This window comes from Herpailurus yagouaroundi, unplaced genomic scaffold (assembly GCF_014898765.1).
Source record: "Herpailurus yagouaroundi ecotype Mexico unplaced genomic scaffold, PumYag 197, whole genome shotgun sequence".
Lineage (NCBI taxonomy): Eukaryota > Metazoa > Chordata > Mammalia > Carnivora > Felidae > Herpailurus > Herpailurus yagouaroundi.
In genome coordinates, this window is record NW_024412428.1 from 20,597,754 (window position 1) to 20,611,434 (window position 13,681).

A 13,681-nucleotide genomic window follows, 5' to 3' on the forward strand; every position below is an offset into this window, starting at 1 on the left:
TTTATTTAACCCATTTAGTGTACATTTTGCTACAGAGATATTAATATGTGTCATTAGAGGATAATGTCCCAAACCCCTCTTAAGGTTCTATACAATAAATGATACATGAGCTTTATTACTTTTCTAAAATACTAAAAATCCCAAATTGTGAAACTCATTTGGCTCCAAGAGTTTCACAGAAGGGATTGTTTCTCCCTGTTTTACAGATAAGGAAACAGGTCTTTGCTGATAATATTATCCTGGTATTTTAGTTTGGGTCCTTGAGACTTTACTTTTCAATTAATGTTTTAAAATTTTTTTTCTCTACACTATTTCAGTTCACATATCATGTATCACTGACGCAATTTTAGCAAATTCTCCTAGAGAAACATTTTAAAAGACATCTTTTTTCCCCAAAATGGAAAACGCTGACATCCTCAGAAAATTTCCTTGAACCCAACTGAACTCATTTTTAATTCCCCACCCTTCATTTTCAGATTACTCAGTGTATTTAATGCTACCCTTCCTCAATTCCACCCAAAGCCCGCACAGCGATGTTAAGGGTATTGGTTAAGAACCCGTCGAGGAGTCTGCATGGGCCTGAGGCACTGCTAAGCATTCTGACATCTGTGGTTAGAGTGTCTACGTGAAGATTACCCATACTAGGCTCCAGTGTTTCAATCACAACCCCAGAATGAGCGCCTGGTCACTCTGTGGTCTAAACTCTGAGAGAGGAGAGCATTTCATACTACACTGTATTTCGTAAACAATGATTTGATACATTGAAGAAACCATAAATATTATTTATCTTACCATAGGCCTCAGAATGTCCAAACACCACAGCCAGTTAGGGTTCAATAATAGATTCAATAAGCTGAAGCCTGTTTTTCTGGTTTATCGTAACAAGTAAAGCAATGGTCATTACTTTCTAATTTGTAAGCGTTCTGTTCGACAGCTCTGAGTGGGACGTGTGTAGCATTGCTCGTCCAATAGGAGGCCTTGCCACCTTCTAAAGCCAGCACTAAGCTACATCTGTTGCCATTTGTGGTACTTTTTCCATTTGTTGAAGCACATTATTTGTTAAAACCAAAAGACCATATTCGAATACAGATGGTGCTTTTGCTAAAATAGAGAAGGCCATTTTTTTCTAACCAGCAAAAAGAAGAATTTGGTAACAGGAAATTAGTGAGAATTTCTCGTTTGATTAGTCTTTCCCCAGCAGCTGGCACTTAGAAAGATCTTAGTTCACATGCTACGGATGAAAATAAAGTTGATGCTATGAAGCACTGGTAACACACACTGGAACATCTCACAGTAGCACAGGTGAAACCTTTTAATCAAGGCCCCCTACACCAAGGTTTCTCAATCTCAGTACTGTTGACTTTTGGGGGTAGAAAAGTCCTTGTCATAAGGGTTGTCCTTGTGCCTTGCAGGATATCAGCAGCATCCCTGGCCTCTACCCACTAGATGCCAGTAGCATCCTCCTCACCAGTCATGACCACCAAAAATGTCTCCAGAGAAGGGAGACTTCTGGCAAAGACGGCAGAATAGGAGGGCTCTGGGCTCACCCTGTCCCCACAAATACAACTAGATAACACTCAGATAAGTGTGAATAACCCACAGAATGACCTGAAGACTGGCAGAACAAATTCCACAGCTAAATGTAGAGAAGAGACCACATGCAAAGACAGAGGGGCTGAATTTTGTGAGTTCGTACAACCTGAGGGACTTAAAGCGCTAGAACTTTCAAAATCAGTGGGGTTGGCTCTGGGAGAGTCTGGAAGGCAATCAGAAGCTGAGCCCCTGCCCTTAAGAAGACAGGACGACAAACAGCCACAAAGATACAGCATAGAAGCAGCAGTTGGAAAAACACCCGGGGCATTTAGGAAGGAGAGTTACTGATCTCAGAGTTCACTGAAGGACACTCAGGGAACAAAGGAGCTGACAGGCCTCATCTTCCTCCCCTGTCCCACATAAACACACAGCCACCTGTGGGAACCAGCATGGTACCCAGCATTCATTACCTAACTTGCTTCCACCACAACCTGTTACCTGCAGCTGGGCCTGCCTCAGATCCAAGGCTGTGGGTTCCCTCTACCAGGGAACCTGCAAATGCCTTGCTGGCACATCTTCCAACCTCAAATTCTGCGGGGCTGCAATCACAGCAGTGGAGGCTGGAGGATGCACACACCTTGTTGGAATTACGCCCCCCATCAGCATGCTCTATGGAGTGGCCCCAGCTGCCCTGGTCTCAGCACCACCTAGGCACCCTTGTGGAAGAGAACCAGCACCACCTTGTTAAAAGCGCACACCCTTGAACACTACTTTCAAAAGCAAGAGACTAGCTGACTTTACTAACACATGGAAACAGACACAAAAAGGCAAAATGAGGAGACAGAGGAATATGTCCCACACAGCAAGAGACATGAGCAAAATGGAGATAAGTAATATGCCTTCTAGAGAATTTGAAGTAATGATCATAAAGATACTCACTGTACTTGAGAAAAGAGTTTAGGACATCAAAACCTTAACAGAGACAGAAAAAAGAACCAATCACAGATGAAGAAAACACTAATTGCAATTAAAAATACACTAAATGCAATAAATAGCAGGCTAGATAAAGTAAAAGAATGAGTCAGTGATATAGAGGACACAGTAATGGAAAGTAATCAAGCTCAGCAGGTAAGAGAAAAAAAAATTATGCAGAAGGAGAACAGACTTAGGGAACTCAGTAATTCCATCAAGCATAACACATTATAGGGATCCCAGAGGGAGAAGAGAGAGAAAAAGGAACAGTAAATTTATTTAAAGAAACGATAGCTGAAAACTTCCTGAACTTGGGGAAAGAAACAGAAATTCAGATTCAGGAAGCACAGAGATTCCCTAACAAAATCAACGCAAGGACATCCACACAAGACACATAGTAATTAAGATGGCAAAAAAGCAGTAATAAAATAAAAAGAATTTTAAAAGCAACAAGAGAAAAGAAAATAGTTACTACAAAGAAACCCCATAAGGCTATCAGTGGATTTTTCAACAGAAACTTTGCAGGCCAGAAAGGAGTATGATATCTTAAAAGTGTTGAAAGGAAAACATCTGCAGCCAAGAATATTCTACCCAGTGAGGTTGTCATTCAGAATAGAAGTAGAGATAAAGAGTTTCTCAGACAAACAAAAGTTAAAGGAGTTGGGGTGTCTGGGTGGCTCAGTCAATTGAACGTCCAAATTTGGCTCAGGTCATGAGCCACATGGTTCACAGTTCGTGGGTTTGAGCCCCATATCAGGCTCACAGCTGTCAGTGAGGAGCCCACTTCAGATCCCCTGCCCCCTCTCTCTCTCTGCCCCTCTCCTGCTTGCACTCTCTCTCTCTCTCTAGAATAAATGAACATTTAAAAAAAAGTTAAAGGAGTTCACGACCACTAAACCAGCCCTACAAGAAATGTTAAAGAGGACTCTGTCAGTGGAAAGGAAGACCATAAGTAAGAGTAAGAAAAGTAGGAAGCACAAAAGCAGTAAAAATTGAGTGTATCTATAAAAATGAGTCAAAGGACTCACAAAATAATAGGAATAAAGTATGACACTGTATGCCTAAAACGTGGGGAGAAGAGGAGGAAAGAATGGGTTCAAACTTAAGGATTCATCAACTTAAGATAGACTGCTATGTGCAGAAGATGTTATACACAAATTTAATGGTGACCACAAATCAAAAACCGGTAATATATATGCAAAACATAAAGAGAAAGGAATCCAAGTATATCACTAAAGAAAGCCAACTTATGGTGAGAGGAGAGCTAGGCAAGAAAGGAACAGAGAAGATCTACAAACACAAACTTAAAACATAACAAAATTGCAATAAATACATACCTATCAATAATTATTTTGAATGTCAAATGACTAAATTCTCCTCTCAGAAGACACAGGTTGAGGTACCTGGCTGGCTCAGTCTATAGAGCGTGTGACACTTGATCTCCAGGTTGTGAGTCTGAGCCCCATGTTGGGTGTAGAGCTTACTTTAAAAAATAAAAATAGGGGCTCCTGGGTGGCGCAGTCGGTTAAGCGTCCGACTTCAGCCAGGTCACGATCTCGCGGTCCGTGAGTTCGAGCCCCGCGTCGGGCTCTGGGCTGATGGCTCAGAGCCTGGAGCCTGCTTCCGATTCTGTGACTCCCTCTCTCTCTGCCCCTCCCCCCTTCATGCTCTGTCTCTCTCTGTCCCAAAAATAAATAAACGTTGAAAAAAATAAATAAATAAATAAAATGTATATAAGAAAAGTAAAAAAAAAAAAAAAAAAAAAAAAAAAAAGACATAGGGTGACAGAATGGATAACAAAACAAGACCCATCTATATGCTGCCTACAAGAGACTCACTTTAGATCTAAAGACACATGCAGATAGAAAGTGAGGGGATGGAGAAACATTTATCATGCAAATGAATGTCAAAAGAAAGCCAGAGTAGCAATACTTGTATCAGACAAAAACTAACTTTAAAACAAAGACTAACAAGAAACAAAGAAAGATACCATATAATAATAAAGGGGACAATCCAACAAGAAGACATAACAATTGTAAATATTTATGCACTCAACATGAAAGCACTCAAATACATAAAGCAATTAAGAACAAATATAAAGGAACTAATCAATAATAATACAAGAATAGTCGGGGACTTTAACACCCCACTTACATCAATGGACATATCATCTAAACAGAAAATCAACAAGGAAACAGTGGCTTTAAACAACACACTGGACCAGATGGATTTAATAGATATGTTCCGAACATTCCATCCTGAAACAGCAGAATACACATTCTTTTCAAGTGCACACAGAACATTCTCCGGAATAGATCACATATTAAGCCACAAAACAAGTCTCAATAATTGCAAAAAGACTGAAGTTTGTACCGTGCATCTTTTCTGACAACAATGCTAGGAAACCAGAGATCAACCAAAAGAAAAAATCTGGAAGGAGCACAAATACATCAAGGTTAAATAACATGCTACTACACCATGAATGGGTCAACCAAGAAATCAAAGAGGAAATCAAAAAATACATAAAGACAAATGAACATGAAAACACATGGCTACCTCAAAAAGCAAGAAAAAAATCTCAAATAAACAACCTAACCTTACACCTGAAGGAGCAAGAAAAAGAACAAACAAAACCCAAAACCAACAGAAGGAAGGAAATAATAAAGATTAGAGCAGAAATAAATGATATAGAAACTAAACAACAACAAAAAAACAATAGAACAGATCAAGAGTTGATTTATTGAAAAGATCAACAAAATTCATAAAACTCTAGCCAGACTTATTAAAAAGGAGAGACTGGGGCACCTGGGTGGCTCAGTCAGTTGAGCGTCTGACTGCGGCTCAGGTCATGATCTCACAACTCGTGAGTTCGAGCCCCATGTCATGCTCTGTGCTGACAGCTTGCTCAGAGCCTGGAGCCTGCTTCAGAGTCTGTGTCTCCCTCTCTCTCAACCCTACCCCTGCTCACACTCTGTCTCTCTCTCTCTCAAAAATAAATAAATATTTTTAAAAAAATTTTTTAAAGGAAAGAGGTAGAGTCCTCAAATAAACAAATTATAAATGAAAGAGGAGAAATAACCAACACCAAGAAATGAAAAGGATTAAAAGAATATTATAAAAGATTATATGCCAACAAACTGGACAACCTGGAAGAAATGGATAAATTCCTAGAAACATATAACCCACCAAGATTGAAACAGGAAGAGATAGAAAATTTGAACAAATTATAACAATGAAATTAATTCTGTAACCAAAAAACCCAACAAACAAAACTCCAGGACCAGATGGTTTCATAGGGTGAATCCTACCAAACATTTAAAGGGGTGTTAACAACTACTCTTCTCAAATGTTTCCAAAAAGTAGAAGAGGAAGGAAAATTTCCAGTTTCATCTATGAGGCCAGCATTACCCTGATGCCAAAACCAGATAAAGATACAACAAAAAAAGAGAACTACAAGCCAATAGCCTTGATGAACATAGATGCAAAAATCCTCAACAAAATGTTATCAAACAAATGCAAAATTACATTTGAAAAATCAGTCATTACAATCAAGTGGGATATATTCCCAGGATGCAACAGTGGTGCTGGGAAAACTGGACACCTACATGCAAAAGGATGAGACTGGACCACTTATCTTACACCATATACAAAAATAAACTCAAAATGGATTAAGGACCTAAATGTGAGACCTGAAACCATAAAAATCCTGCAGGAGAAGACAGGCTGTAACTTCTCTGAAATCTGTCGTAACATCTGTCTACATATGTCTCCTGAAACAAGGGAAGCAAAAGCAAAAATGAACCATTGGGATTACATCAAAATAAAAGCTTCTGCACAGCAAAGGAAACAACTAATAAAACGAAAAGGCCACCTTGAATGTGATCAGATATTTGCAAATGACATATAAAGGGGTAGTATCTAAAATATATAAAGAAGTTACACCTCAACACACAAAAAACATAATCCAATTTAAAAAAATAGAAGACATGAAAAGACATTTCCCCAAAGAAGGCATATAAAGGGCCAAAAGACACATGAAAAGATGCTTTAAGATGACTTGTCATCAGGGAAATACAAATCAAAACCACAGTGAGATATCACCTCACACCTCTCAGAATAGCTAAAATCAAAAACACAAGAAACAAGTGTTGGCAAGGATGTGGAGAAATAGGAAACTTCATGCATTGTTGGTGGGAACGCAAACTGGTGTATCCACTGTGGAAGACAGTATGGAGGTACCTCAAAAAGTAGAACTACCCTAAGATCCAATAATCACACTACTGGGTGTTTACCCAAAGAGTACAAAAATATTAATTCAAAGGGATACATGCACCCCTATGCTTATAGCAGCATTATTTACAATAGCCAAAGTGTGGAAGCAACCTGTTTCCATCAATTGATGAACAGATAAAGAAGATGTGGTATATATATATGCAGTGGGATATTATTTGGCCATAAAAAGAATGAAATCTTGCCCTTTGCAACAACATGGATGGAATAGATTGTGATGATAACATACAATTATCTTAAAATTAAAAGTTTAATTTTAAAAACGGTGACTTTAAACACTTAAATATCTCATATATCATATAGGAACAAAATAAAAATGCTTTGTCTAGGTCATATGTTGCAAATATGTTTTCCAGTTTGTTTGTCTTTTGACTTTGTTTATGGTTTTTTTAATGATAATAAAATATTTTTATGTTGTTCATTTCATTAAACTTTCCTTTGACAGCTACAGAAGTTTGTTCCAGGCTTAGAAACACCTTTCTATAGTGAATTACTTCAAATGCTACCATGTTTTCCTATAGAATGTTTGTGACATTAATTGTCTCCTATTTAAATCTTTGATGCATTTGGTGCACAAAGTAGAGTTGTGATTGTATTGTGTGTGTGTGTGTGTGTGTGTGTGTGTGTGTGTGTGTTTACAAATGACTACCCAATTATCTCATTGCTTCTAACAGAATAAGCAACTTTTCCCATCAAATATAATGTGCAGCCTTATCATATGCCACATTCCTATCATAGGGGTGTCAAAATTTTCCACATGTACTCTCTATTCTGCATCATTAATATCCTGTTTGTTGAACCAGCACTCTAACATCTAAACTATTATAGTTTCTTGGAATGCTTTAACATCTGGGGGCTCTAGTCCATTCTTATTGCTCTACCTTTTCAGAATATTTTAGTATGAACTTTAAAAATCTAGTTCCTAGTGTCCAAATTTATTTTTCAGGGAAGGGAATGCAAGGAGTATCAGCAGCTTAAATGTATAGCTTACTAATAATTAATAATCCTGGAATTTGCTGGGATCATGTCAAATTTAGAGAACACCTGCTGTACCACCTACAACCTTAGGCAAGTTACTTGCTCTGCTAAGAAGTCTGTTTCTTTACCTGTAAAAATGGAGATGATGAGAACGGCCATCATAGAGTTGTTGGAATAATACATACAAAGCACCTAGCACTGTGTCTGGCACAAAAGTGTTCAATGGGTGTTCATGGTTATTATTCCTCCTTGTTCTGAGTTTTTGTAAATTACTTCAACTAAAAACCTTCTGCACAAATTATTTGTTGGCTTGCCTATTTCTCTGTCTCTGAAACTCTGAGGAGAGGAACCATGTTTTTTATTCCTCTTTTATACTCAGTACCTAGTATAAGGTACCTGCTTTGTCTTTAGTGGCCCCTCACCTCTCCATCATGGCATGTGTCAATCTCTGCTTCTCCCCAGTTGCCTCACACCCATCCTGACATTCAATGCTACCCTCTCACTGTTCAGAAACCCCGCCTCCTGCCTACATCTGGCCTGCTTCAATTGCTCTTTGTAGCTCACAACTTCAAAAGCCCTCCCCTCGTCTCACCCTCCTATTCCCACCTTTTCTGCCCAAGGTCTATTCCCTGAGAGTTGTTGATCCCAGTTGACTTACTTGACTATATTGTAAGTCATAATAAAATGTTATGGATCTTAGGTTGAACACTAGAATCCAGAAGCACATTAACACAAACGTATTTCTGACTAATATAATGTACTCAATGGTGTTTGTGAAGTTATCTTGGCTAAAACTCCTGAGCTCCAACTAGCCCGCTACTGCATCCACTTCCTTTTAGCCCTCATCTCCTTTAAGTAGTTTTTCTGCAAGTTGACATGCATTCAGGGGTGCCTGAGCGGCTCAGTCTGTCAAACATCTGACTCTTGGGTTCAGCTCAGGTCATCATCTCACAGTTCGTGAGTTTGAGCCTCGCATCAGGCTCCACGCTGACAGCACGGAGTCGGCCTGGGACTGACTCTCTCTCTCTCTCTCTCTCTCTCTCTCTCTCTCTCTCTCCCCTCCTCCGCTCTGTCTCTCAAAATGAATAAACTTAAAAAAAAATTTTTTTAAGAAATTCATTCAGTCATATATCTTCCCCTTCCTCTTTTTAAAGAGATCTGTACAAACATTACCACTTGCCTGAAGAATTTTTGATTAGCACCCAAATTAAAACTTTAAAACTGTAAAAGGGAAACCTTACAACTCTTAGAGCCTCCTGAATTCTTTCTAAAGCTTGCCTAGACGGAGAACTAAGAACTACATGCCCAAAGTACAGTTTTAACAAGATGATAAGCTTGGGTTTACTGGAACAGCAGGTCAGGAAAATTCCCTTGGTTCTGGATTCCCAGATATAGCCCTAAGATGAGACTTCCCAGGATAGCATTTCCAGGGCTTGAGAGCTTCAAAAAATTTATACTATTCTTCCAGATCCAAACTAAGGCTGAGTTTGAGATGCCCACTTATGTGTCCTCTAATACTGCAGACCCTGGAGTAATTCCTGCTGACGATGCTACTCCTGTAGGGGCCTAGCTCAATTCTGCAAGCCATCTCCACAAATATTCTTTTCCAACTCCCTCATTGGGTCCTAAGAGAGGAATTGCAGAGAAGGGAATGGGGCACTGTCAGCAGCTTAAGTTCACACCTTTTTATGTTTTTATTATACTTCCTAATGACATCTAAACAATTCATGGTAAGAAAGAAATGCCTTGGCCCTTCGTAGTATGAGGTGGAGTCACCTAGTCTCCACCCTCAGCTGTCCCTTTCTCTCCAACAGCACGTCCTCCACTCTCCACCTCACCTCACACTTCAGTTCCTATTACGGCCTCACCAATTTTCCTCTCCTTCCTCCAGTTCCCCTCTGTCCCACACACAACTGTCAGAATAATCTTCCAAGAATTCCACTTAATTCATGAAACAAACGTAATTACTCCTGGTCCTCTCTCCCTTCCCACCCTTCAGGCTCAGCCTGAGCTCCCTCGCCTCCCTGAAATGTCTTGCAGTGGCCCCTGTCCCCAGGGCTCTTCTCTCCTCAAAGCTCCTGAAACCAGAACTGATATTCTTGGTCACGGTGGACTGACTCTTCACTCCGAGAGTATGTTCTGACCAAGTCACGTCCATTCTAATCCCACCAAATGCCTGTGCAATATACACCTTGTTAAATACAGCATTCATTTTCTCTATCACTCATCTGGATATTTTATCAAAAACTATATGCCATTTTTATTTAAGTATTTGCAAGGGGCATATGTTTTGGGTTTCCTACTAGATTATGCCACTCCCTGGGGACAGCTTCTATTTCTATTCTGAGCCCCAGGAACTAACCCAGAGGCACATGCAGAGATGACCTTCAGAACACTTGCAGAAGGAGTCATTGGATGGCGTAAAAAGTAGTTAACAATAAGGATCCTGTGCTTACTTACCATCACCTAGCCTACCAGTTTTAGAGCCTACTGCTCTGCCTAAAACTACTCACCCTGCCGAGTTACTTCGCTTCTGTTCCCACCTCTCCCACTTAACTGTTTGTTATTTCCTAATGTGCACACCCCTCCTAACTGTCTCCCTCACACATTTGAAAAGAAACCCCTCTGAGTGTTTCCATATGAAAATCCACTGGCCTCATGATGGTGTCTGAAAGTTATTCCTGAAAGACTTGAAATTCCCACTTAAGACTCCACCAAGCCAGAAATTTCTAGGCAAAACATGGATCCCAAGGAAGATATCACAATTTCAGGGCTGACACACTTCATTGACAGCATATTGAATTCAGCTGAAGAAGACCACAGACCTAACCACCTTTTTTAAAAACCGAAGATACTCTCTCCCTGCTCCCAGCCCTCTTTAACCTTCTCTGTTTTCCTCTATATAACTCATCTCCTTCTGGCAAAAGTTTATGGTATACATTTTAATCTGTTTATTTTCCATTGTCTATCTCCCCCAATGAGAACATGAGCCCCATAAGGGCAGGGATATTTTTAATTATAGTAAAATACACACGACATAAAGCTTACTGCTTTAAAGTCCATTTTCAACTGTACCATGCAGTGTATTAAATACATTCACATTGTTGTGCAGCTATCACCACCATCTCTCCACAGTGCTCTTTTCATCTCTGCCATTGAACACCAACTCTCCATTCTCCCTCCCTCCAGCCCCTGACAACGACCGTCCTACTTTCTATCTCTATGGATTTGACTACTCTATGCACCTCCTCCAAGTGGAATCACACAGTATTGTCTTTTGGTGACTGGCTTATTTCGGTTAGCGTAATGTTCTCACGGTTCATCCATGTTTCAGAATCTCCTTCCTTCTTAAGGCTGGACCGTGCTCACACTTTGTGTATCCACTCATCTGTCAGTGGACACTCAGGTGGCTTCCATCTTTTAGCTGTTGTGAATAACACTGCTCTGAACGTGGGTGTACAAGTATCCCTGCAAGACTCTGCTTTCAATTCTTTTAGGTATATATCCATAAATAGAATTGCTGGATCATATAGTAACTTTACTTTTAATCTTTTGAGGAATTGCTGTATTGCTTTTCATAGTGGCTGCACCATTTCACATTCCTACCAGTACTACACAAGAATTTCAATTTCTCCACACCCTCACCAACACTTGCTATTTTCTGTAAAGGCAGAAATATTTATCTGGTATATTCACTGATGTATGCCAAGCACTTAGAACAGGGTGTGGCACAAACTCAGCACTTCACTGTATTTACTCATTGAACTCAACTGGAGAAATGGTGTTGAGTAGGTGGCTCGCATTACTTGAATTTGAATCTTCACTCACACCCTCAGACACTACACCATGGACACATTATTTGACATCCCTGAAGTTCAGGTTAACACTCATCTAAAAAGCACCTATCTCAAGGATATTATAACAATCCAGTAAGACAATGTAGGTAAAGCTGCCAGCCCAGTTTGTCTCATTAATCCCCTTCCTTTCACCCTGATTCCAATAGCGCATTATGCTGACTTGGATAAGAAGGCTATCAGTAATCGAGGTTGACTGGACAGAAGTCTCTGCCCTTTTGGCAAGTTTCATTTGACTACCTCTTGACTTGTGAACCTGAGAGAATCTCTATCAACTATCTACCTCTTACATTCTTTTGTTTTTCTTTATACCAATATTATTATCAAAACTATATACCATATCTATCTGTTTACTTGTTTATCCATCTTCTCTACCAGAATGTGAGCTCTATGTAGGAAAGATCTTTATCTGTCTTGTTTATGGCTTTATTTGCAAGGCCCAGAACAGCTGGCAGATTAAAAGCCTCAATAAATATTTGTTGGGGGAATAAATGCATTTAGATAGTTGCTAATCACCTGCTATAGGCACTGTGCTTACTACTGGGTATCCTGATATTAATAAGACATGATTCCTTCCCATAAGAAGCTCACACAGCTTAATTAGGAGATGATTTATAAATAAATCATTAAATATAATGTGAGACACACAGTAGAAAAACGGGGTGCCTGGGTGGCTCACTCGTTTAAGTGTCCAACTTCAGCTCAGGTCATGATCTCGTGGTTGGTGAGTTTGAGCCCCATGTTGGGCTCTGTGCTGACAGCTCAGAGCCTGGAGCCTCCTTCATATTCTGTGTCTCCCTCTCTCTCTGCCCCTCCTCCACTCATGCTCTGTCTCTCTCAAGAATAAACATTAAAAAAAATTATTTTAAATAATAAGCAAAAAAAGAAATTATTAAATCTATTTAGAGGCCTAAATGCTCCATTCAAAAGACATAGGGTGGTGGAATGGATTTCTAAAAAGCGAGACCAATTTATATGCTTCCTTCAAGAGACTTACCTCAGACCTAAAGATGCATACAGACTGAAAATGAAAGGATGTAAAAACATTTATCATGGAAATGGAAGAAGAAGAAAGAAAAAGCCAGGACAGCCATACTTATATCAGACAAAATAAATTTTAAAACAAAGACTATAACAAGAGACAAAGAAAGGTAGTACATAATGATAAAGGGATCAATCCAAAAAGTTGATAGAACAATTTTAAATATCTACACATGCAATACTGGAGCACCTAAATACATAAAGCAAATAATAATGGACATGAAGGTAGAAATTTATGGTAATACAATAATAGTAGGGACTTTAACACATCATGTACATCAATGGATAGACCATCCAGGCAGAAAATCAATAAGGAAACAATGTCTTTGAATGACACATTGGACCAGATGGACGTAACAGATATATACAGAACATTCTATTCAAAAGCATCCAGGAACAGCACTCGTTTCAAGTGCATGGAACATTCTCCAGAATAGATCACATATGAGGCCACAAAACAAGCTTCAAAAAATTTAAGATCAAAATCATACCAGGAATCTTTTCTGGTCACAGTGGACTAAAACTAGAAATAAATCCCAAGAAAAAAACTGTAAAGAACACAAAAATGTGCAAACTAAACAACATAATACTAAACAACCAATGGGTCAATGAAGCAATCAAAGAAGAAATTAAAAAAAAAATACATGAAGAAAAATAAAAAGAAAAACACAATGGTCCAAAATCTTTGTGACATAGCAAAAGCAGTTGTGAGAGGGAAATATATTGCAATACAGGCCTACCTCAAGAAACAAGAAAAAGCTCAAATAAATAATCTAACCTTGCCCCTAAAGGAACTAGAAACAGAATAACAAATAAAACCCAAGTTGAGTATAAGAAAGGAAATAATAAATATCAGAGCAGAAATAAATGACATAGGGACTAAAAAAGAAAAAAAGGAAAAGGAAAAAGGAAAAAATTAACAAAATGAAGAACTGGTTCTTTGAAAAAATAAACAAAATTGATTAACCCTTAGCCAGAATCATCATGAAAAAATAAAGGACTCAAATAAATAA

General features: G+C 39.0%; 1 long non-coding RNA gene across 1 annotated transcript; it reads right to left on the minus strand.

Moving 5' to 3' along the window:
- Positions 1-394: 394 nt before the first annotated feature.
- Positions 395-13,474, minus strand: LOC121012932 (uncharacterized). Its single transcript, XR_005782412.1, has 3 exons — positions 13,337-13,474; positions 13,123-13,130; positions 395-407 (listed from the first exon to the last, which is right to left on the minus strand). It is a non-coding gene; the product is annotated as an uncharacterized LOC121012932 (long non-coding RNA).
- Between the last annotated feature and the right edge of the window lie 207 nt (positions 13,475-13,681).